Below are 22,095 nucleotides of genomic sequence, written 5' to 3'. Positions count from 1 at the left end.
CATTTCTCTAAGAGCTGTCCTTACTTGGAAAACATCAGTGGCCTGTGCATAGAAATCAGCCCGTCGGCCCCACCGCACACTCTGGCAGGGTTCCTGTCATCTTCTGCAGTGGCCTCCACACACTGTCATTAGATTATGCATTCTGACCACCCTGCAGTGCTTACCCTCGTGTGGTCTTTCTCTTTCAAATGGAATGAACAGAATCAGAAATATAGATCTTAGAATTATCTGCATTGAAGTAAGTGGAAAAGCTATATTTAGAGGCTTGGCTTGGTCAGAGGTTTTTATTTTTACTTTTATTTTTTTCCTGATCTGGTTTCTTTGTTCTTAGCCTTCTCTTTTTAAAGATGATTTGACAATGACCTGAAACTGACAAGGACCTGAAACCCTCCTGATTTCAGAGGGAAAGCAGAATGTGGAGTGATACTGACTGACTTCATGTGTATCCATGTTTAAAATCCTCAGTTAACTTTCTTCCTATGCGTGGTTTCGCTTCTCATTAAGATTCTATAAATGGTACAGATGAAATTGCAACTCACACTTTCACCATCTAGTGTTTGGTTCTGGGTGAGGTTCCCACTGACCTTGAAGAGAGCTGCCCCCATGAAGAGGGGTGGTAACACAGGAGGGAATGTGGGCTGGTGGTTAGGAGGGGGACGGAGAGTCGGGACTTGGCATCTAGCTGCCCACACTGCTGAGTCACCTGGGGAAGTTGCCGGGGCTTTGTTGTCATGTTGTGGAAAAGAGACTTCCTGCCATCTCGGTGGGACTATGAGGTTGGTTGCCATGAACTTGATTTCTTCTCCCATCAATTTTTGTCCTGCCCCCCACCCCCCACACACACAACCCAAATTGTGGTCCATAATCCAAATCAACAAAACAGCTATGGACACAAAGATATAAATTAATTTAAATACATTTTTCAAGGAGTATTATGACCAGAGAAGTGTTAGAATTTTTCTTAGGAATTTTTATTTTACTTAAAGGAAGGGTAACTTTCAGATTGCCTGACTGATGAAAAGAAAAGAAAAAAGAAAAGAGAAAAGGCATTTTCTATGTTTTTCTCTTGAATGTAGCAAAGAGTGGTTATTCAGTAGAAGTCAAAAAGAGGAGGGGATTATGAAAATTAATAACGGGAAACCTCACTAAAATGGAATCAGGAGGTTTCGGCAGGGGGAGCTCTCACACCCTACTGCCCCTAGTCAGTTGCAGACCCAACAGGAAGAGAGGGACATGACGTTGCAGGGACTTGACCTTGCACATGGATACTGCTCTATTAATCCAGCCGGAGGAAGAAGCACTTTCCTCATCCCCCCACAGGCAACAGCTCAGCCAATGAAAAACCACCTACTTGGAACTCCCAGGTTACTCCAGTGGACTTTAGTTGATAACAGCCCTCCCAACTTACCCCTTTTCTCCTTAAAAAGCATGCCTCTCCTTCCCCCCCCACCTCCCCTTATTTGCCTATGGTTTTGCTGCACTTGCTTGTCTTGGATTGAAATTCTCTTTTATTCCTGAATAAACCCATATTTTGCTGGTAAAGTCACCGGCAGCTTTTACTTTTAAGGTTAACAGGATGAAGGAATAGAAAGTTCTTTGACAACTAGGGCTACATAGTCAGAGTGAGTTCCTGGGGTGACCCAAAATCGAAGCATACGATAGGAGCTTAGTAATTAGAGAACAAAGTCCATGCACAAAGAACATGCTAACTAATGTAAGTAAAACCCAAACAGTTTTCATTGTGATGATGGATGTACTGCAGGCTGGAGAAACCCAGAAGAGAACACCTCATCCATTGTTGTATAGATTGTGATCCATTCTTCGAAGTAGACAGTTTTGGAAAACTGAAGAATACATATGATGTAAATGTGTAAAATTAAGCTCTTACATAAAAGATACAAAATATTTGGATCAGACAAGAGGAACAGCAACACGGCAGCTAGTTTGTGCCTTTAGGAAAAGGCTTACATGTACCTGCTGAAGCGAAACATGGACATTCGGAAATACTTCTTTTATGCCGATTGAGTATGACTGGTCTGATGATGGAGGCTTGAGCTAGACACTGATTCTTATTAAGTCAAACAGCAGGAGCTTCTTTTTCTCTTTTGGCCCAGGAAGCTGGGAGCAGAGAAAATGCCTTGCCGACTCTCATTCTTTATCTGCCCTCTTTCTGAAATCTTCTCCCCCCAAAAATAGCACAGGCAGGATTGATCATTGGGATTCATCTAGGGAAATTAGAATTATCAGCAGGATTATAGCAGATGGATTGTATCACAGACAATTCATTATCTGAAAATAGCAGTGGGGGAGACTGTATACCTTACAAGTGACCGAGTGAGCTGTGTGATGCAGAGGATACCATGAGAATACACCTTAGAACAAATCATTTTTTAATTGCTTTCTTTGTCTTATTATCTCATATTGCAAGTGATCAACCTGAAGTTTAATGTGATTACAAAACCCGAGACTTCCTAGCGTTTGCTCTGCCCCATTCCTGTGCACATATTACTGAAGGCACAGGACTCCAACACTGAAGGTTTGACTCAGTTCTCTAAGTGCCCTTCCTCCCTTTCCCATGCCCTGAACTAAAGCTATCTGAACTGGGCTCTCTCCAGTTGTGCTTCATCAGGGAATTGCCCTAGGAATTACAGATGCTATGCAATGAGAGCCAGGTGGCAATATGAGCAAGTTTTCTAGCCCGTCCCTCCCCTCGTCCTCACCACTCTGCCACCTAGCCATTCACTGAGGTCAGAGAAGCCTCAGTGTCAGGGGAATGGGTATTCTTAGGGAGTGGGTTTCTACTGCCCTCTTAGGATTATTGTCAGGATAAAAGAGATTATAAAGGTGTATCAGTCTCCTGAGGCTGCCACACACACACACACAAAAAAAAAATGCCATAGACTGGGTGGCCTAAACAACCGAAAATAACTTTCCTACCATTCTGGAGACTGGTAGGTCCGAGATCAAGGTGCCAGCCATTTTGGTTTCTGGTGAGGACTCTCTTCCTGGTTTATAGACACCTGCCTTCTAGATATGTCCTCACCTGGCAGAGAGAGGGAGAAAGAGAGCAAGCTCTTCTGGTGTCTAATAGCATCATGAGGGTCCACCCTCATGACCTTATCTAAAGCTGATTACCTGCCAAAGGCCCAATCTCCAAATAAAAACACATTGAGGGGTAGGGCTGCAACATAAATTTGTGAGGGATCTGCACGTTGTTAGAGCTTGGAGTTGAGGCCACTGACTGGCCGATGAACTCACAAGTGGAGGTAGTGTGCTATATGAGGAGCACGTCTTTCGCTAACAACACAAGGGTCTCTGGTCCAATGAGTGGAGTTTGATAGTAATTCTTGCCACAAGTAAAAAAAAAAAGGGGGGGAGATACAATTCAGTCTATAGCAATAAGTGAACTGAACCCACTCTGTAGACCCTGGGGCAAGAGTAATAAGGAAGATGGGATTGACACATGTTTTACTTTCATCCAAGACCAGATTAGCATGCCTGGTAAGAGCTGTCCCTCCTGAAGACATATGATCCAGGGCCACCCTACACGGAGCTTCCATTCTCTGGAATATCAGATTGTGCTTTTCCTTTATAATACAACATTTTAATATAGGCAGAAGCAGGTTTAAAAGAATATCAGGAGTTCTAAGGAAGAAAGGAAGGAAAGAAGGAAAGAAAAGAAAAACGAAATGGGAAAGTCTCAGAAGGGCAACCCTCTCCCTCAGAGTTGTGGATATGGAGGACCCATTCCAGGAAGGGAAACCATGAACAGCGGGAAGGTGGGCTGTAGTAATGCCCCAGGCCATGTTAGCACCCACCGAGAGTGTTCTAGGCTGGACCACCTCTGTGAGGGGTGCCGTGCAATGTCTTGGCATCTTTATATTCTAAGCACAGACCCACTTCTGGACTTCAGGCCAGCTGTTTCTTAAAAATAGACCTTTCCCCCCCCCTCCGCAAACTTGACCAAAACCTTTTGATATATGTATGTGTCTTTAAGTTGCCTAATATTGTTGGATGAAAGAGGTTGTTTGAACATACCATGTTATTAAGAAATTACAGAGATGTTCATAGTCCCCAATAGTCACATTATCATTTTAATTCAGTTCAGATTAGTGGCTCTCAGCAAAAAGCTATCCCTTCCATTTTTGTGATTAATTCTCAAAATTCCTTAAAGGCATTATTATTGAAGAGAATTTGTGGAAGTAGAATCATCATCCTTACTTCTGGGGGATGTTTTTTAACCTTTGTTATAACAAGTAGTCTACTACACTTTGCTTTTACCATGCTTATATTTGATTTATAATTTTAAAATGCTATGTTCATTATTAGCCAAAGAATTAAACAGGGTGTTGCTTTTCTTAAGCAAAAGATTTAGCTTAGCCATTTTTTAATTATAATCTCTGCATAAATGTATTGAGCTCATACCTCACATACCACAAATCATTGTTGCTGTAATCATTTCATATCTATAATTTTTTGTTGTGGTCTCTCAAGCTGACATGTTTTCTCCTGATGACTTGTTTAAAAAGCATTTCCAGCACCTACGTCCGGTAAGGTGCATTATTCAAAAGTACTTCTCCACTTCTTAATAACTTGGTCTGTCATTATGTTAGGTGAAATTAAATTTATCCTTTATATACAAGAAAAACCTTTATTACTTTAAGTTTTAAAAAAATAAAGTAAGTTTATTATAACTATGGTCTTCTGAAAAGAGAAAGGGACAAGAGCAAAAATTGTACACAAGTGCCCACACTCGTATAAATACACACACACACACACACACACACACACACACACAAGACTCTAAAATCCTAGTCAAAAGCTATATTTCATAAAAGAGAATTATAGTAATGTTGATGGTTTGCCAAAACCTCAAGCAGTGACAAAATCCACAGAGTGTCCTGAAAAGGATGCCTTTGCAAAACCATGCCTCTCCAGATGGTTTAGATTAGAGATGTTTAAAAACACATGGCAGCATTAGTTTGGTTTAGAATTCATAGTTAATTCAGTAGATAAAATAATGCAAATTTGAAACCCTAGCCTGTGTATCAGAAAAATCATCAAATCTTATGATTGCTCTTAGGGGAGGTTGGTATGTGATGTGTTGATTTTTAAATGATCTAATTGAAATAATAAAATTAAGCAAGAAGGGGTAAAAAAAGATTGAAAATACAAGAGTATAAGTAAAAACTTTCTTCTCTGCAGAATATTTATTCCTTTGAGCTGTCATATCCAATCAATTTGTATGGGATTCGACAGCCAATTGTCATTTCCTGAGATAAACTATGTAAAGAGGTTGTGTTACAGAGACAGCATGAAAAAAACAGAAAAAAAAAAAATTCCAGAGCGTGAAGCAGAGAGAGGCCACAATGTCCCACAGAGTGCTGCCTGGATCTGCTCACCTTGCTAAGAACAGCAGATAAGCAGCTTGCACACGAGTTTTCCCTTTGGCTCCTTCAGCTTTCCCCCCTGCACATACTATTTCTTAAAGAGAGTGTTCTTGGTCTACGTTTTAGTAAATTATTTTGCCTTCTTTGTGGTTTTTAATCCTGGTGGGAGCTCTGTGTGGACAGTGATGTCACACGGTGTTCTCCTGCACGAGATGTGAACAGTTCCCCTTGGGGCCCAAAAGGCTCCATCACTAAAAGCCTGGCTCCCACTGTCCCTTTCCTTGTGTTTAAAATCAAAAGTATCCCACCCTCTGATCCCACAGTGGGGTAGCCAGTGAACAAGTCCTGGAAAAGAACTTTTGTGTGGGAACACTATTAATGTAATGATGTATATTATCATGGGTGCTACCTGCCACACAGATGAGAGCATTCAGCTGTGTTAAAATTGCCACGAGAAGAATGTTCATGCAAGAGCTCAAGGCCTTTCAGAAAATACGAGACAAAGATCCTACAAAAATAGAATCAGGAGGTTTCAAGCAACAGTTGATGGGCTTCAAAGGGCTTGACTCTCAAACGTGGCACACTATTTAGTTCCCCTAGAAAGAAACACATTTTGAGCATTTTCTAAGTATGAAAACTAGAATTGTGGCTTTTGATGTCTGGAAAGAGCTCCACAGTCAAAGCAAATGTGCTCCGTTAGTAGCAAAGTTGCACGCACAAGCGCGCACGCACGCACACACGGCAAAATGTTGGAGAGGGCAGACCCTGTGGACAGACTTTGTGTGGATTCATGGAGATTTCAATCATAAATGTAATTGAATTTCATTTGAGCAACAGAGGCACTGCATTGGCCAATCTTAACTGCCGATCCATAGTTCTGCATCCGTACCCATTTAGTATTTGTAACCAGAGATTATATTTTTGTTTCATCTTCTCATCATTTTTAAATGGAAATGCATCCCCAACTAAGTCAAATGACCACTTTAAGATAGTTTAGCCATGTCCTACTCTGTGGGGAGTAGAAAGAGGTTTTTTGCTTTCCCTTTTGTTTTTCGTGTGTAAATTGTTTCTCATACATGAGTTAATACTCCTTCCATTAGACCTATTAATATATAGACTTGTAGAATCTCAGGGTTTGAAGGAAACTTCATGGTTTTCTGGGTCAAACACCTATTCAATGCCTGAATTCTCTTGAATTCTTCTCCTTTCCATCTTCCGCTGTCAAGTCATCATCTTGCCTTTCTTGAACTTTGCTCCTGCTCCTGTCCCAGAGCAGACCATCCCATCTCTGGCCAGTGCTGCCAGGTTTCCCAGTGTGCCTGCAGCAGAATGGCATTTCATCCGAAAGGATTATGCATCACAGACAGAGGCAAAGTCACCCCAGAATGTCCAGGGGAACAGTCTCTCCAACAAGGCAGCTGGCTTTGGGTTGCTATGGGAGTGGGAATGAGCACATGAATACAGTCCCCACCACCACCTTCCTCATGTGTCTCACCATCTTTGTCCTCACCTGGCTTTCTTTGACATCATTCCATTAAAGGCGCAACAAGGTGCTGTCAACCTGTTGCCACTAAAATAATGAAAAGACTTCACTTTGGGGGAAGGTGTTCAGTGGAAGGCAAGTTCTACCTGTGCTCTCCCTGTTGCCCCTCCCCCACCTCCCAAGCCACACTTCTGATCAGGCTGTTTACCTGTTTCAATGTGTTTGCTCAAATTGTGAGGACTTGCTACATTTTGGAACTGGATTTCACTGGATTTTCCCATCTATATATTGAAGTTGCTGAGACAGGCTTAACACAAACCTCCTGCCTTTAGAACATTAACAATATGTTCTCCCCTTTGGGAGAGGGACAGCTGAGCCAAGTTCTACAAAACATCACAAATTCAGACAACATGGAGGAAGAAGGCCAGTTCTTAATCAGATATGGCTCACTAGAGGAGACCTTGATAACTGAATTTTTTTGAGAAGCAAATAAGCACAGCCTCCAAACTATTTTTTTGTCTAAATAGGAATTTTCATGTATCAGGTTCTCTGCTGATTTAGGACATCGTTACAGAAATATGAAAATATATTTGCACCAAGACTATGTGATAACCTGAACTGGTCATCAAATGTCAGGGACCTGATTGCTTTAATGAAGAGTGAGAAAGGTTTTATTGTTTGTACATTATACTTCATAAATGGACATTTATGAAATTCTGGAAGGACTCGGAAATCATTTGTTCCCCAGCTCCATTCATTTAGTTAGAGAGTACCACTTTTCAGTCAATGTAAAGGGAAACCAGTTATTGTTTATTTATTTAAAAATTATTAAGCTAATTTTACTTATTTATTTTTTATTTTTCATTATATTCAGTTATCCTTTATTATTCTGTGGTAACTTCACAGCTAATTAGGTAGCTCTTGTGTCCTAGGAATAATATCAAAACAAATGGGAAAGAGGGGTCTTGAGTTTCTTGGACATATATTATTTTAAAACCAAATTAAAAATATTTCACTCAAAACCCTTATGGATTTTTTAATGTCCATTTCATGGGTGCTTATCCCTAGAGATCCCAGACTGTTGAATTTTGTCTATCAGTACAGTGCATTCAAGTAAGAAATATATTAATTACTGCTCTCAACCTCATAACTCGTCTGAAGCAAGGAAGGATATATATGAGCAAATATATTGCTATTCTGCATCGTTACTGCTGAAACCCTTGAGTGAGCATAAGTGTGACTGGTTCCTATCAATAATATTTGGGTACATAATCCTGGGACAGCAGAGAGCTGCACAGGGTGATACATATAATGAAAGCATAGAAATAGGACAAGGCTCTTCGTTTTTACCTACAGAGGACAGTTTGCCTTATTCTCAGGTTGATGGCAGGTCAGCCCAAACAGAAACACTCTAAGCATCTGTACAGCCTATTTCTCAAAAGACCAATGGATTTTGGCTGCCTCGTTCACATGTAACAAGGTAAGAAAGATGACGCCTTGGGAAACAGGCCATATCAGTTAAAACCAAGTTTGGTATAAATGCCAAGACCGAGTAGTAGAATTGTTACGTGCCCGAAGCCTGATTACTTGGAGCCTGAATTCTATTCTCTCTCTCTCTGGCTCTGAGCCCGAGGGGCCACAACCCATGTCGGTAGTTCAGCTAGTTCAGTTACCACCTGTGTTCCAAGAGTGAAGTCAGACCGAGAGGAAAGGAAGCTCGCCGGGCTGCCCAGATCCATGTTCACTTGAGCCACTCTATTTATTATTCTGCTAGGGAATGCTCTGCCCTTGAAGGCTGGTCCGAGGAGGCTGGGATCGCAGGCAGCAGGTATGCCATGAACAACAAACCCATATTCTTAACATATGTTTAATTTGAGTAACTCCCCTCCTTTAAAATACCTCCTGATTTTAAATCCACATCCTGATTTGCCCACTCTTGTTACCATTTTCTGCTGCCTGTTCTGAATTAATCCTTTGAGGTGGTCATTCCGCGGAAAGAAAAAAGGAAAATGAGAAGAGAGATGCAAAGTTGGGAATGTGAATGAAAGAGGATGGGGGAAAGCAGCGGGAAGGGGACCATTAAGTAAGTCTGTTCTCATGAGCTAGGTTTTCTTTGAGCTGTGTGACACGGGAGAGGTAGAAGAAGAAGAGAAATACAAGAGGCCCTCGAAAGGTTATCCATTAATATCCCTGCTGAAGAATGGGAATCATTTTTGCAATAGAGCTCAATTTCCAAAGATTATTTTGATTCTCCGTCGTACTTCATCTCAAAGAATTGATATAATCTAAAAGAGGTTAAAATGATTAAAATAGTTTCCATAGTAGAAAATTAAATGATTTTACTAACTGTCAAAGTCAGTGTTTAAACTGAGATCATTTGAATTATATTTTATATGGTGATCATGTCACTGAAATGTCTAAACATCCTTTATAAAAGTAATAATCCCTGATTCTGATTTTTCATCGACAGAAAACTGAGTAAAGGTTAGAAAGATTAGCCACCAATTGCTTTGATTTGTAAAACCTGCAGAGAAGGCCGGTTTTCTTGAGGAATTCTGAGTTAAAATACATTCTCCACCTTGGAACTATTAATCCTTTTGGAGATTTTTCTACATGTTTCTTAGATATATTTTCGGCTCAAAGGATTATAAAACTGCTTCAAATACTTGATTTAGAATATATTTAAAAGAGAAATAGCAATACCATATGCTATTAGATATACTCTAAAATAGCAAAATATTATATCGCTTGATGTCATTGAATTCATTTTCTCTCCTCTATCTATGTATTAATCCATCTATCTCTCAAATCCTGGTTTTCCTGGGCCACACCAGACTGGTTTAATGAGGTCTTGTTAACAGTGTAAACCATACCTCTGTAGCTCTCACCTCATCTGCAGTTTAAGATTTCTGGGCTCTTCACATTCTCCCTCTTGTTTTCCGGGCCCCCTCCCAGAGGAGGTCACAAGTATGTTCACGAATAAGGTTACAAGGACTAGCTGCGATGCTATAGGCAACTTGCTGGGACCCCAGCATCCAAGCCCTGCTGCCTTCCCCTCTGCCACCGCCCCATCAGACAGCAAGGGCTTGCCCTCACTCACCTCTAGAGCAAGCTTCATGGCCACATGCTGGCTTCCATTGCTGCGCAGCCATTGTCGCAGATCATGTTCCAGAGCCCTGAACGGCCTGGTAACTTCCAGAACAAGCCAGTCAGGGCATATTCCAGAGTGATTCTCTCCCCAAAGAGAATGTTCTTTGTGTCAAGGACACCTAAATAAGGCAAGCTGGTACTCTACTGTCTCCAGAGTTCATAACACATAGGCCATTGGTCTTTAGAGTTGACCATTAGCACCCTAATGTTAATAGAGTTCTGGCAGACCCACCCCATGAGTCTGCTCTTGATGACTCTCTAAATTGTGAACACTGCTTAGGCTCAAACCCGACTGCCTGGCTAAGTTTATTTCAGGTTTGAAATGTAGCAGTCTTTACTTCAACGCGGAAGCAGGTTGCATTTTATCCAGAACAATTTAACAGACCTTTATTGTGCCTAGCACCCTGCTTAGGTGCCAAGGCTACAATGATGAATATGGTCTGTACTTGGCCTGTGAGGAATTTATCCCTCTTCTCTTAGGTCAAGAGCAAGAATGAATGATCTGTAGTAGATTACAAGCTATTAAACTGAAATAATTAATGCATATTTTACCCAGAACACCCCCCACGGTGGTGTCATCTGACTTAAGACTTAGTGTGAAACATTGAAAGTGGAGTGGAGATAAAATGATGGTTAGGTTCGTCTGGGGGAAACAGCCTTTGGAAGGCTGAGCTAGCTTGCATTAGGAGGGAGGTGACCTCACATGAAGAATACCTACCTCCTACCTCAAGATCCTGCAAATGGTTTGGGGATGGTTGGTGAACCACAGGTATTCCTAAGGCTGGTTCCTATTAGACAGGGAAAACGAGAAACCTCACTTTCCCTCATCCTTGCTGTGGAATGAAACCAATAAAGTCAGTTACTATTTAGACAAGTGAGTGAATGCTGTCCGTTTGGGAGAGAATGTTCCTGGGGAGGAACTGACCAGTAGAGGCCACTGAAGGGCTTTTCGGGACAGGGGGAGAGCACAACCAGACAGTAGTTCAAGTGATGCAAGTATCAATGGCAACTCTGTTAACATCATTAAGTTAAATTTACCTAAATCAAAAGCAGAAGGAAAACCTTACCTTTGCATATATATATTTGTCATTCTGCAAATAAAACATGTAGTTCAAAACCTGGCACAATGACTGTCTACACAGACTGAATCCTATAGAAGAAAAATACCTTAGAGAAGTTTGTATTGCCAGATGCTTGGCATCATGTAGTCAAAACATTCTGAATGTGTTTTAAAATAGTCTTCCAGATGTGTGACAACTTAGACAACTAGCTAAAGCCCTTGTCTACATTTTGAAAAGGCGGGGGGGCGGGGTAAGAAACTGAGGTAGTTACTCAAATTATACAGGAAAATGAAACACTTATTGCTTTCTGAGTCTGATTGCCTTAAAAAGATGTAGGGTTTGGGGGGTTTTTTTTGTTTGTTTTGCCTTTTGACAAAGTTCTTCACCTCTGCATTTGAGCTGGCCAACATAGACATAGATGGAACTTTCCACAGTACCTTGTATTTTCCATGTGAAAGACATTATCACCACCAAGTTATGGCATTTTCTGATTCCAGGAGTAGTTATTTAGAAATTTAACTTTATTTTGTGTTTATTTGTCCTGCTTCTTGATAGTAAATATTATTAATTCCATATATATATCAGTTTGCCCAGTTTCTTTACATTTTAAGGCTCATGTTCAGAGTATAGAATAAAATAAGGGGAAAAATACATAGTAGAGATTTGTTTACCTTTGAACTAGATTTTCCCATAGAAATTCACATTCTTTAGTGAGAGCTATGTGCTATGTTAAACTCAACTCAGGAAGTTTATATGTGCAAACAGTAGGTGCTAAATATTTAGTGACCCACTAGAATTGCAGGAAAAATCATTCAGGAGAATTTACACCTTGTGAGTCTTGCACAGTTATTTCCTCTAGACCACAGAGAGATATTTTGTTTGTACTTAAGACAATCAGTAAGTAAATCTGTGGACTTTGTCACTGATAGAATGCACTGATAGAATGTTGTTGCCACATGTAAAAGAAGAAAATGCCTGGGGGGATCCAATTCTGAAGTGTTGTTGCATATCAATCTAGTTTTCATTATTTATCTCTTACTGTCAACATACTTACAGTACAGTGTTACATTAATTTACAATTATTCCCAATTACTCTTTGATACCAGTTTTATATGATACATTGATAGGGCTGGCATTAAACAAATACAATAGGTTGTCATCCCTTTCTGAATGCTACAATTAAGTCAACGATAAGACAGGGTTCCTGTAATTGTTTTGACTGAGAACTGGTAGAAATTTGCCAGAGTGACACAAACTAGCAGGCATAAAATGTCAGTTGCTTCAAAACAATGGAAAACTTAGCATAATCCCCTCCAGTTCCATCCATGTCAATGCAAATGATAGGTGTTCATCCTTTCTGATGGCTGAGTAATATTCCATTGTATATATGGACCATATCTTCTTTATTCATTCATCTATTGAAGGGCATCTCGGCTCCTTCCACAGTTTATAGCATGGAGGACATTAGGAGAAGGAAGGGGAAAAAGGGGAGAGGGATCAGAGGGGGAGGTGAACCATGAGAGACTATGGACTCTGGAAAACAAACTGAGGATTTCAGAGGGGAAGGGAGTGGGGGTTGGGTTAGCTAGATGATGAGTATTAAGGAGGGCACATATTGCATGGAGCACTGGGTGTTATACGCAAACAATGAATCATGGAACACTACGTCAAAAACTAATGATATAATGTATGGTGATTAACATAACATAAAAAAAATGGAAAACTTCAAAATGAAAATATGTAATTGTCCATCACTGAAGTTCCTTTGGGTTGCCCGCCAAAATCATCCTGTGTTGGTGGGAGGAGGATTGGGTGGCAGTTGGAGGTAGCTTATTGTCATATATTTTTAATGGCATGAGACAAATGTGAAAGAGTTTTGACAGAAGGTATATGGATCTTGATTGACATGGCAGTTGGTAGCACCTCTAGTGGGAGAGCAGTTCAGGGACCGTGACTTTGATTTGAAGGATTTATTTTGGAGGGGGGGGAAGGTACATGACTTGGAGTTTGTTCATCACAGAGAAAAGCTAGGGTTTTCACTGGTAGGATTGCAGTGTGCTCCATGCATCTTTACTACCGCCTGAAGGTTACCACCCTCTCTTTTTTGTTGGTTGATCTTTTTGAAATAGTAATTGGAGAAAGTTTAGCATGAGACGGGATGCAAGGGACATGGAAAGGGGTTTTAAATCTCTATTCTGGGTGTATCTTTGTCTCTATGTGACAGTGAGTAATTTACTTAACTTGGTCAGGAAAATCTGTCACAACAGATTATATTCTGTCTACCAGATGAAATAGAACCAGTATGCATTTTTGAATCTAAAACAGGGTCAGGTAAACATGAGCTTGAATGAGAATGAAGGTTGTATGTTTGAGAGAGATCAGAAGTGTACGGTGGACATGTGACCATGACTTTGGCTAGTGGTGAGCTATGGAAATTAGCTAACCTTACAAATAATTCAAAGTATTTACCTTACCATTTTCTCAGGATATTTACAAGTTCATCAGATATTTATTGAACACTGTGGTAGGCAGAGTAATGGCCACCCAAACACGTCTACCTCCTAATACCGGAAACCGGTGGATATATCCCCTCAGGAGGCAAAAGGGGCTTTGCGGATATGATTAAATTAAGGATCTTGAGAAAGGGAGATCATTCCAGCTTATCGTGGTGGGCCCAATGTAATTAAAAGGCTGGGTTCTAAGAAGTGAAAGAGGGAGTCAGGAGAGTCAGGCTCAGAAGGAAATGTGATGATGGAAGAAGCAGAATCAAAGTGATGTGATAGGAGGAAGACTCAAGTAGTCATTGCTGCTTTGAAGGTGAAAGGTGGCCATGAGCCAAGGAATGAGGCCAGCCTGTAGACCCTGGAAAGAAGGCAAGGAAACTGATTCTCCACTAGAGCCTCCAGGAAGGAATGCAGCCCTGCTTACCCCTCAGTTTTTCAGGCCTCCTAACCTCCAGAAGTGTATGGTTATAAATTTGTATCGTAAGGCCACTCAGTGGGTGGTAACATTACAGCAGCAATAGGAAGTGAATGCACATACCTCCTAGGTCTTAGGAATGGTCTTAAGCAAAAAGCTCAACACAGAAAAGCAAAGAGTACCTCTTGCCCTTGTGAGGCTTACAAGTCCAACATGCCCATTATATTGCCTATGAAGAAATTAAGCCTGATAGAATTAATAGAATTTTCACACAGAAAATTGGTCTTGATTACCAGCCCATGAATCTTTACACAACAACATCTGTATCTTATGAATAGGGGGAAAAAAAATCCTATCCTGCCCCTCCTGCATAGATTTTGTGTGTCACCCTAAAGGCTGCTGTCTTTCCACCAGCACAGGAAACAGCTTAATACCAATCCCATCACTTTTATTTATGACAGATCATCTACTGATTTTAGGATGGATCATCCATAGAATAACAGTCTTGCCTTTGCATTCTGAAGAGCTGAACCTACCTAAAGCCGTTAAATGAAAAGAAGGTGGCCTTTTCCCTAGGACAGTGGTTCTTAACCTAAATGAAGAAACCCTTCTCAAGGAGTTAAGTCACATGGACAAAGTCCCACAGCCGTAGCAACAGGGCCCCTGCTGCAACTGGAGTTTGCTGACCCCCTTTCCAATCTCTGCCCATTTACCCTATAGACACTTGGGTGCCTAGATCCAGCTGCTCTTTCAAAATCTGAAATAGGAATGGAGTCCATTTCACTAACCCACTTCCCAGCACACAGTGTGGATTACAAAAGGAAATTAACATGTAAAGAAACCTTTTGGAAACTAAAGGAGCCATGTTAGTTCTCTTGCTATAGTATTTGGCTGGTCTCACAGTTGGTGTCGTTTTCAAGTGTGGGGCTTGATTTAATAGAGAGAGCCAACAGTTGTGGATCTAATCAAATGGAGCTCGAAGCACATAACTTTCAGTGTGAGGGAGCTTGAAGAAACATTTTCAAGTTTCAGAGTGGTCTGACAGGAATAAGGCAAAAAGTATTCAAAGGGAGTTGGAAAATCAGGCTGAGGGATCTTGTTTTTCAGGTCTGTTATAGTCACTTTGTGAGGTATTACAGACAATTCATTATAATTTATCACACTGATACTCTTAGATTGGATGAAACCCAACACAACTGAGTTAGATGCATATTAAATTACCTCTTACTTAAAAAGGAGGGTGGTCTCACCAGGGCAGGATGGAGTTCATTAGCAGGCTGAGAAGTTTTTCTTAACTCTTCATCATCTGGTTTCATATTGTTCCTGGTTCCTTAGGAACATTGGACACCTTATTTTTTTCAACTCTTAGAGAGGTACACTAGGTACTCTGTGAATCTCAGTAGCCACCAGTTCCAAAGATAAAATGCTCATCATCATAAGTCTATAAACAAAATTCAGATTACTATGAAAAACTGCTGCTATTCTTTACAGAAAATCAATTTTTTTAGGGAAAAGGAGAAAAAATATTGTCTTTGTGTATTTTTATTTAGATATGCACAAAGCAAAGTATTCCACTCCATTATGATCATTGACTGGCGTGCATATTGGGTGTACGGCAACATATGTGTTTAGAAATTACGATCACATTTCTTCCAGCTGACCAGCACTATCAGCCATATCATTCAATGAAGGGCATGGCTCAGACAGGAGTCTACTGACTCCACATTCTTTTTCCAAAACTGGAAACTTCAAACTCCATGTAAATGGCCTTTAATTTGTACATTCTGAGTCTTACGAGGTAGGGTTTTCCTCTAGGGGACAAAAATGGGCAGAGAACAATCCCTGAAGTGCTACAAATTTAACCATTTGATCCCAAAGGAATTTTTTTTTTCATACAGTTTTGTTTGTCTCGGAATTTATTTATTGTCCTTCTTTCAAAAACCAGCTCAGGTGGAACACTGGGGAATTTGATACCTATTTATCCTCTGGTCTTCCAAGTATACCTACATGTTAAGAGGGGACTTATTTCCGCTTAGAAATGAACAACCAGGACAGATTTCTATCCCTTTCCACACTCTAGTCGTTCTCAGTCTTTGAGTCTCTTGTTAAACATCAAAAAATCGTCAGTGGAAAAGCGTTGGTGTGGAAATTGGGGGCTGGGTGGGCCTTGGGTTTGGGTGACAATCACAGAAGTCAGTTCACCCTTGTCTCTTACATCCTTCTTTTAGCAAGCACTTAAACCCGGTTTTTTCTGGTCCTTCTCAGTACTTCAAAGTAGTAGTTTATCAATAGAACCACCAAGCTAGACACAGTCCAAGAGGTCATCTGCTGCATCTCCGTGCCTTAGGCATAAGCATATCTAAGTAATTCCAGGCAGATAAAAAGAGACAAAGACAGCTTCTGCCTTGTACCACATTGCTTCTTGGCTGCAGGACCTCACTTCCCATGTGTTTCCCCAGAGATCTGGAGTCACCATATAGTTTTAAAATGAGAAAGGACCTATTTTTGCAAAATTCTTTTATTCTCCTGCTAAATTTAGAATGATCTCCCTGACTCCATGCACCATCACAGCGGGCAAAACCACCACAGTAAAGGAAAAAAAAAAAAAAAAAACCATGTGAAGAGCATATGCGGACTGGAACACTTTAGGTTTTTTTTGTTGTTGTTTTTAATGGTCCCCGTATAATTTCTGACCTAAGTGGCTTGGTAATAATCTAATGTGGGATATTCCATGACTCTTTTGGTGGATCCTCCAAATGGAGATTTATTTTATCAGCAGGGTGTTGTTGAGTGACATTCCTAGGGAGACTGTGTTTTCTTCCTCCTTTTTCCATCTCAAGCACAAAATCCAAATCCTACAAATTCAGAAAGAGGTTGCCCACAAAGCAAGACAGATCTATCGTGCAATTGTTTTTAGACGTCCTTGACAGTGCAACAGTTCTGAATCTGATTACCCTGTTTACTATTGTGTTTTTGAGAAAGAATCCCTGATCATTGAGTTCTGTTGTGTTCGATAGCTGAACGCCATCATTGTCTTTTTTACATAGCCAAGGAAGAATTCATAGACTAAAAAGCTGACTCTTCTTTACATGGCTTACTCTGTCAAGGTTGTGGGGGTGAGGGGGGGCTGGGCAGGAGGCCGGTGGGGGGGGAGGGGAAGACCCGTATTTCTGAATGCTGTGTTTGCCGTCTTTGTAAGGACTTAGTACTTTTTCAATAAAAAATAAATTTAGTTTGTGGCTACACTTCAAGGAAGATGGTTTGATGGTAAGTGTAGAGGAGTCCCAGCTCTGGATTTAAAGTCGTGTGGCTGAGTCCTTTAGCGTCACTTTCATGTGGTCCAGTGAGCCATTCTCAGAAACCGCGAACATTTTTGAAGATACTGAACTGGAGACATTCACAATTCTTCCCTCCCTTTTTTTTTTTTTTTTTTTTTGCTATTAATCCTTCATGTTTTAACAAGTCCTGAAGTTAATGCTGCCTACACTTTTTTCCCGTCAAATTGGAAGTCTTTTTCTTCTCTTTTGAGGAAAGTAATCTGTTCTCTTTAGTTCATACCTCACATAAATCAAAGGGGTGAATGTCAACACATGACATATCCAAATATCAACTTCCTTTTTTTTCTAATTAAGCAGGATTTAGACATTTGGTTTGAAGAAGGTTGGTGTTTCTTAACATATAAAGTAACCCATATGTTCATCTCTTCCTATTCTTTCTGTCCTTCTTGGTAAAGCAAAAGTTCAATTTCAGCTTGCACTACATCCCTATTCCAGCCTAGGCATAGCAACCTGGGTTTCCTGTTTCCTGGAAAAGACACACTAAGTGGTAAGTAAATGATTAGAAGTCTCTACTGAAAAAGCTTCTTTGACCTGAGCACGTTTCTGTGAGCATTATTGCCAGATATGATGGCATATCCCCACCTCACTTTATCCATAGTAAAGTTTTTGGAATAAACAAATTTATAAAAATGGAATATGTGTGTGTGTATGTTAGTTATAATCCCCTTTCACCGACTGACCTCGAACTCTTGGGTTTCTTTTTTTTTTATTTTTGTCCAAATGCTTGCATGACCTAAAAAGATTTTGGCAATCATCAGAAACAAGGGAAGTGTGAGAAACTGTCAGTCTAGAGAAACCTAGGGAGACAAGATGACTAAATATAATGGGGTCTCCTAGATGGGATCCTGGACCAGGAAAGGGACATTGGGTAAAACCTAAGAACACCTGAGTGAAGCGTGGATTTTGGTAATAGTGTATCAATATCGGCTTCTTAGTTGTGACAAATGTACCACAATATAACAATAGGGAAGGTGTTAACAGTGGGGAAAACGGTGTGAGGTGTATGGGAACCATACCGTCTGAACTGCCTTTCTGCAAATCTAAAACTATTACAAGACATTGATGAAAAAATAAAATATAAATTTGTGCTGATTTCTCTGTAGAACTCTTACTAGTTCTGACTACTGAAATAGGAGCAGGAGCCTCTTTTCCTTTTATAAGCAACATTTGTAAAGGAAACAAACTTTCCTTTTACAAAGAAAGAGGAATTTTCCAGTTCTTCTGCAGTGTGATACGGGTCCTATCCAGTCTGACGCCTGGCACGAGGAGGGTTTCCAATGCTCTGTGTGGTTTCACAGGCTGGAGCAGTTACTTTCTAAGAATGGCTTTGCATTTTAAAGAACTTTTGCCAAGATTCCTCACCTTGCTGTTGGGTTGGTCCTGTTTGCTACAGCATGCAGGAGCGCTCTTCCCTTCTACAATAATTAATAATTCACATCATTATTTGGGGGGATAAACACTCATTTTAGAAGAACTTGTTGGGTGGGAATGGCATTTTTCGTTTGGCTGCACAGTGACAAGATGGAAACAAAGCATTTTCTCCCAAAGCAGTGACAAGAAATGCAGAGCTTGTCAGTAGTGACGCAATCGGTTTCCAGTAGCTCGCTGTTCAGTATACTCCTATGGAATGATTAATTGGTCTCAATCAGTTCGCAGCGGGAAGTACCCACCTCATGGTAAGTATCACCACAATTGGTACTAATTAGCTCTGTTGTCACCTGTCACAACTGGTAGGCTAAGAGCTGAGGCAGGTGATCAATCTATATACCGGCAACCCAAGTCTACCTGGAGAGGGGTTGGAGAGTCAATGCCAAGGCCATCGTAGTGGGCAGGGAGGCCAAAATCCCTCTCTGCTGTGTGAGCATGAATGAAGTTCAGTGATTACCAGTCCCACAGCATGAAGTCAGAGGTGTGGCACTCAGGAGGGGAGCTTGGGCATCTCAAAGAGAAAATGCACCTGGCATTCAATTGATGCAAGGTTTCACGGCATTTGGGCTTCTAAATCAGCCAGGCTGTAGTTCAAATCTGGGCTTGCCACCTCATATTCATTTGATCCAAGTCAGTGGCTTTACTTGCCCACGACTGGGTTTCCTAATCTGCAAAAATGAAGGCAAAATTATTCACACACACACACACACACCACAGGTCTGGCACTCAGAAGGTGCTCAAAAATTGTGGAACACCCCCCCACAAAGCGAATAACCACGTAACGTGGTGTCACAATGCTAATGTTCATTATCCCTCTTAATAATAAACAAGAAAATGTTCAGATGTTCAGTGTCAGCTTGAAGAATGATGCTGAAGGTAAGTTGGGGACCAAACCTTTATTGCCCTTTTTATTGATCCTTTTTTAAGAGCCCAGTCACTTAGGAAGGGAGAGGAAGCAAGGGGAAATGTAAAAACTAGCAAATAAAATGGAAGGGAATTAGGCGATGGCTTGTAGCAGAGGAAAGTTTATTGGATCACATGTGTCTCGGTTGGGCAGGTTGGGACCAGAGCACATGACCCGTGAAGGAAACATCCAGTTTATTGGATCACATGTGTCTCTGTTGGACAGGTTGGAACCAGAGCACATGACCCATGAAGGAAACATCCAAGGGATGATCTACATTGATGCAAAAGGAACATCCCACTGGGACTTTGAGTCATATTCTACTAATTCATTGTTTTAGAAATGGGTTCTCCAAATTTCTCAATGACAATTCAACAAGACCCCGGGTGCTTGTTAAATCCACAGACCACTGGACCTCTTTGAAATCCTGATGCAGAAGTTCCAGGCTGGGACCCAGGAATAACGTAGAGAATAGAGTTTTTAATCAACTCTCTATGTGCTGCTTGTATTCAGATAAGTTTGAGAACCACTGATTTAAAGCTGTACTTTTCACTTGACTGCACATGGGAATTTCCTGTGTAATTTTTTAAAATATCGATGCCTGGGTCCTACCCCCCAGGAATTCCGATTTAATTGGTATGGGATGTGCCTTGAGCATGGGGAATTTTTTAAAGCTCTTCAGATGATGCTAAGGTACAGGCAAATTTGGAGTAACAATGATTTAGAAAATAGCCTAAGGGGTCCACACACCTATGTGGATGATACAGGTGAATGATGAATAAGTAATAATTAGATATAAAGTCGCATCACATATAAGTAGGTTCCCAGCACAGATTCAAGGTGTAAAATATGGTAAAAAAAAAAATCCCATTTCAGAAAACTTTTGGGGAGCAGTCTGCAAATTATCCCATTGCCCTGGAATTTTGTTGTATTCAGGAGTACTTGCACTAAAGGCACTACCAACTATGAGTTAGAACCTCAAGTCCCCAAATTTCCGGTGCTTGCCGTATGGGTATGCATACGAATGACAATGTGACGTGAATCCAATCTTGACTTTCGCTACAGTCATCTCTGGTGCTAACATTGCACTGTCCTCTTCCTTCTCTTCCTCATTATCCAAAGTCATTAAATGTCCAGACTTGGAATTACCACCCACAACAGGAACGATAACCAGCCATGAGGATCTGTGAAATGGGAGAGAGAGTGACCATCCCAGACAGGAGGCTAGGCTGGTCAAAATAAGGACTCCAAAGAGTTAAGCCATGTAGCAAAAGGTGCAGTAACACTTCTAGGAGACAGTTTGTCAACCCAGATCATCAAGGCAGGACCAAGCATTACAATGAGAGTTGTTAGGAAGGATTTGTTGAGCAAAATGAGGGGGTCCTCTGGACCTTCACTTTGTCTGGAAATGTTTCTTCAAATCACAAAGTAGTCACTTCTAACTATACATGGGGGCATGTTGTTGATCAGTATTTAAACTGCATTACTAACTTCAAATCTTCCAACAGCCCCAGAGAAGAGAGGCAAAGAAAATGACCTGTTTGTAGGCAGGGCAAGAACTATCATGCTCCTTTTATGAATTGAGAATTCAGGCTTAGACACCTCACTCCAATTAGGATGGCTGCTATAAAAAAAAAAAAAAAAATCAGAACAAAAGCAAAAGCAAAAGATGACAAGGTTCGTCAAGGATGTGAAGAAACCAGAACCTTTGTGCATTGCTGGTAGGAACGTAAAATGATGCAGCCACTATAGGAAACAGGACAGTTTTAAAAAATTGAAAATAAAATATGATCAGCAATTCCACCTGCAGGTATCTACCCAAAATAATTGAAAGCAGGATCCTAAAGAAATATTTGTATGCACCCGTATTCATAGTAACATGATTCACAAGAGCCAAACAGTGGAAGCAACCTAAACGTCCACTGACAGATGAATAGATAAACAAAATGGGGTATAAACATACAAGGGAATATTATTCAGCCTTAAAAAGGAAGGAAATTCTGGTACCTGCTGGGACATGGATGTAGTACCACTGGGAGTATTACATGGACGTCATAACCCCTTTAGGATATTGTGCTGAGTGAGATAAACCAGTCATGAAAGGACAAATACTACACGATTCCATTTATATGAGGTTCCAAGAGCTGGGAGCTGGGAGGAGGGTGGGAATGAGGAATGAGTGTGTAGCAGGGATGGAGTTCCAGTTGCGGGAGGTGGAAATGTTCTGAAGCGGACGGTGGTGACGGTTGTGCAACAGTGTGAATGCACTTAGTGCCACTGAACTGGACCCTTAAATATTGTTAGGTTGATACATTTTATGTTGTATATTTCACCGCAGTCTTTTAAAATAAATAAATAATTTGAAAATGTGCCAAAAACAACAACAACAACAAAACACCAATGTAAGGCTGAGAGGATTCAC

At 40.7% G+C, this 22,095-nt stretch overlaps 1 protein-coding gene and 1 non-coding gene across 11 annotated transcripts in view; both read left to right on the top strand.

The window, feature by feature from the left end:
- Positions 1 to 22,095, top strand: part of DYNC1I1 (dynein cytoplasmic 1 intermediate chain 1) — a 308,417-nt gene that overhangs the window by 204,785 nt on the left and 81,537 nt on the right. The gene's annotated exons all lie outside the window — the stretch shown is intronic.
- Positions 3,205 to 3,358, top strand: LOC116631172. Its single transcript, XR_004299117.1, has one exon. It is a non-coding gene; the product is annotated as a small nucleolar RNA SNORA62/SNORA6 family (small nucleolar RNA).

This window comes from Phoca vitulina, unplaced genomic scaffold (assembly GCF_004348235.1).
Source record: "Phoca vitulina isolate PV1807 unplaced genomic scaffold, GSC_HSeal_1.0 scaffold4, whole genome shotgun sequence".
Classification (NCBI taxonomy): Eukaryota; Metazoa; Chordata; class Mammalia; order Carnivora; family Phocidae; genus Phoca; species Phoca vitulina.
Note: the sequence above shows the minus strand (reverse complement) of the source record. Positions and strands in the feature narration are given on the sequence as shown.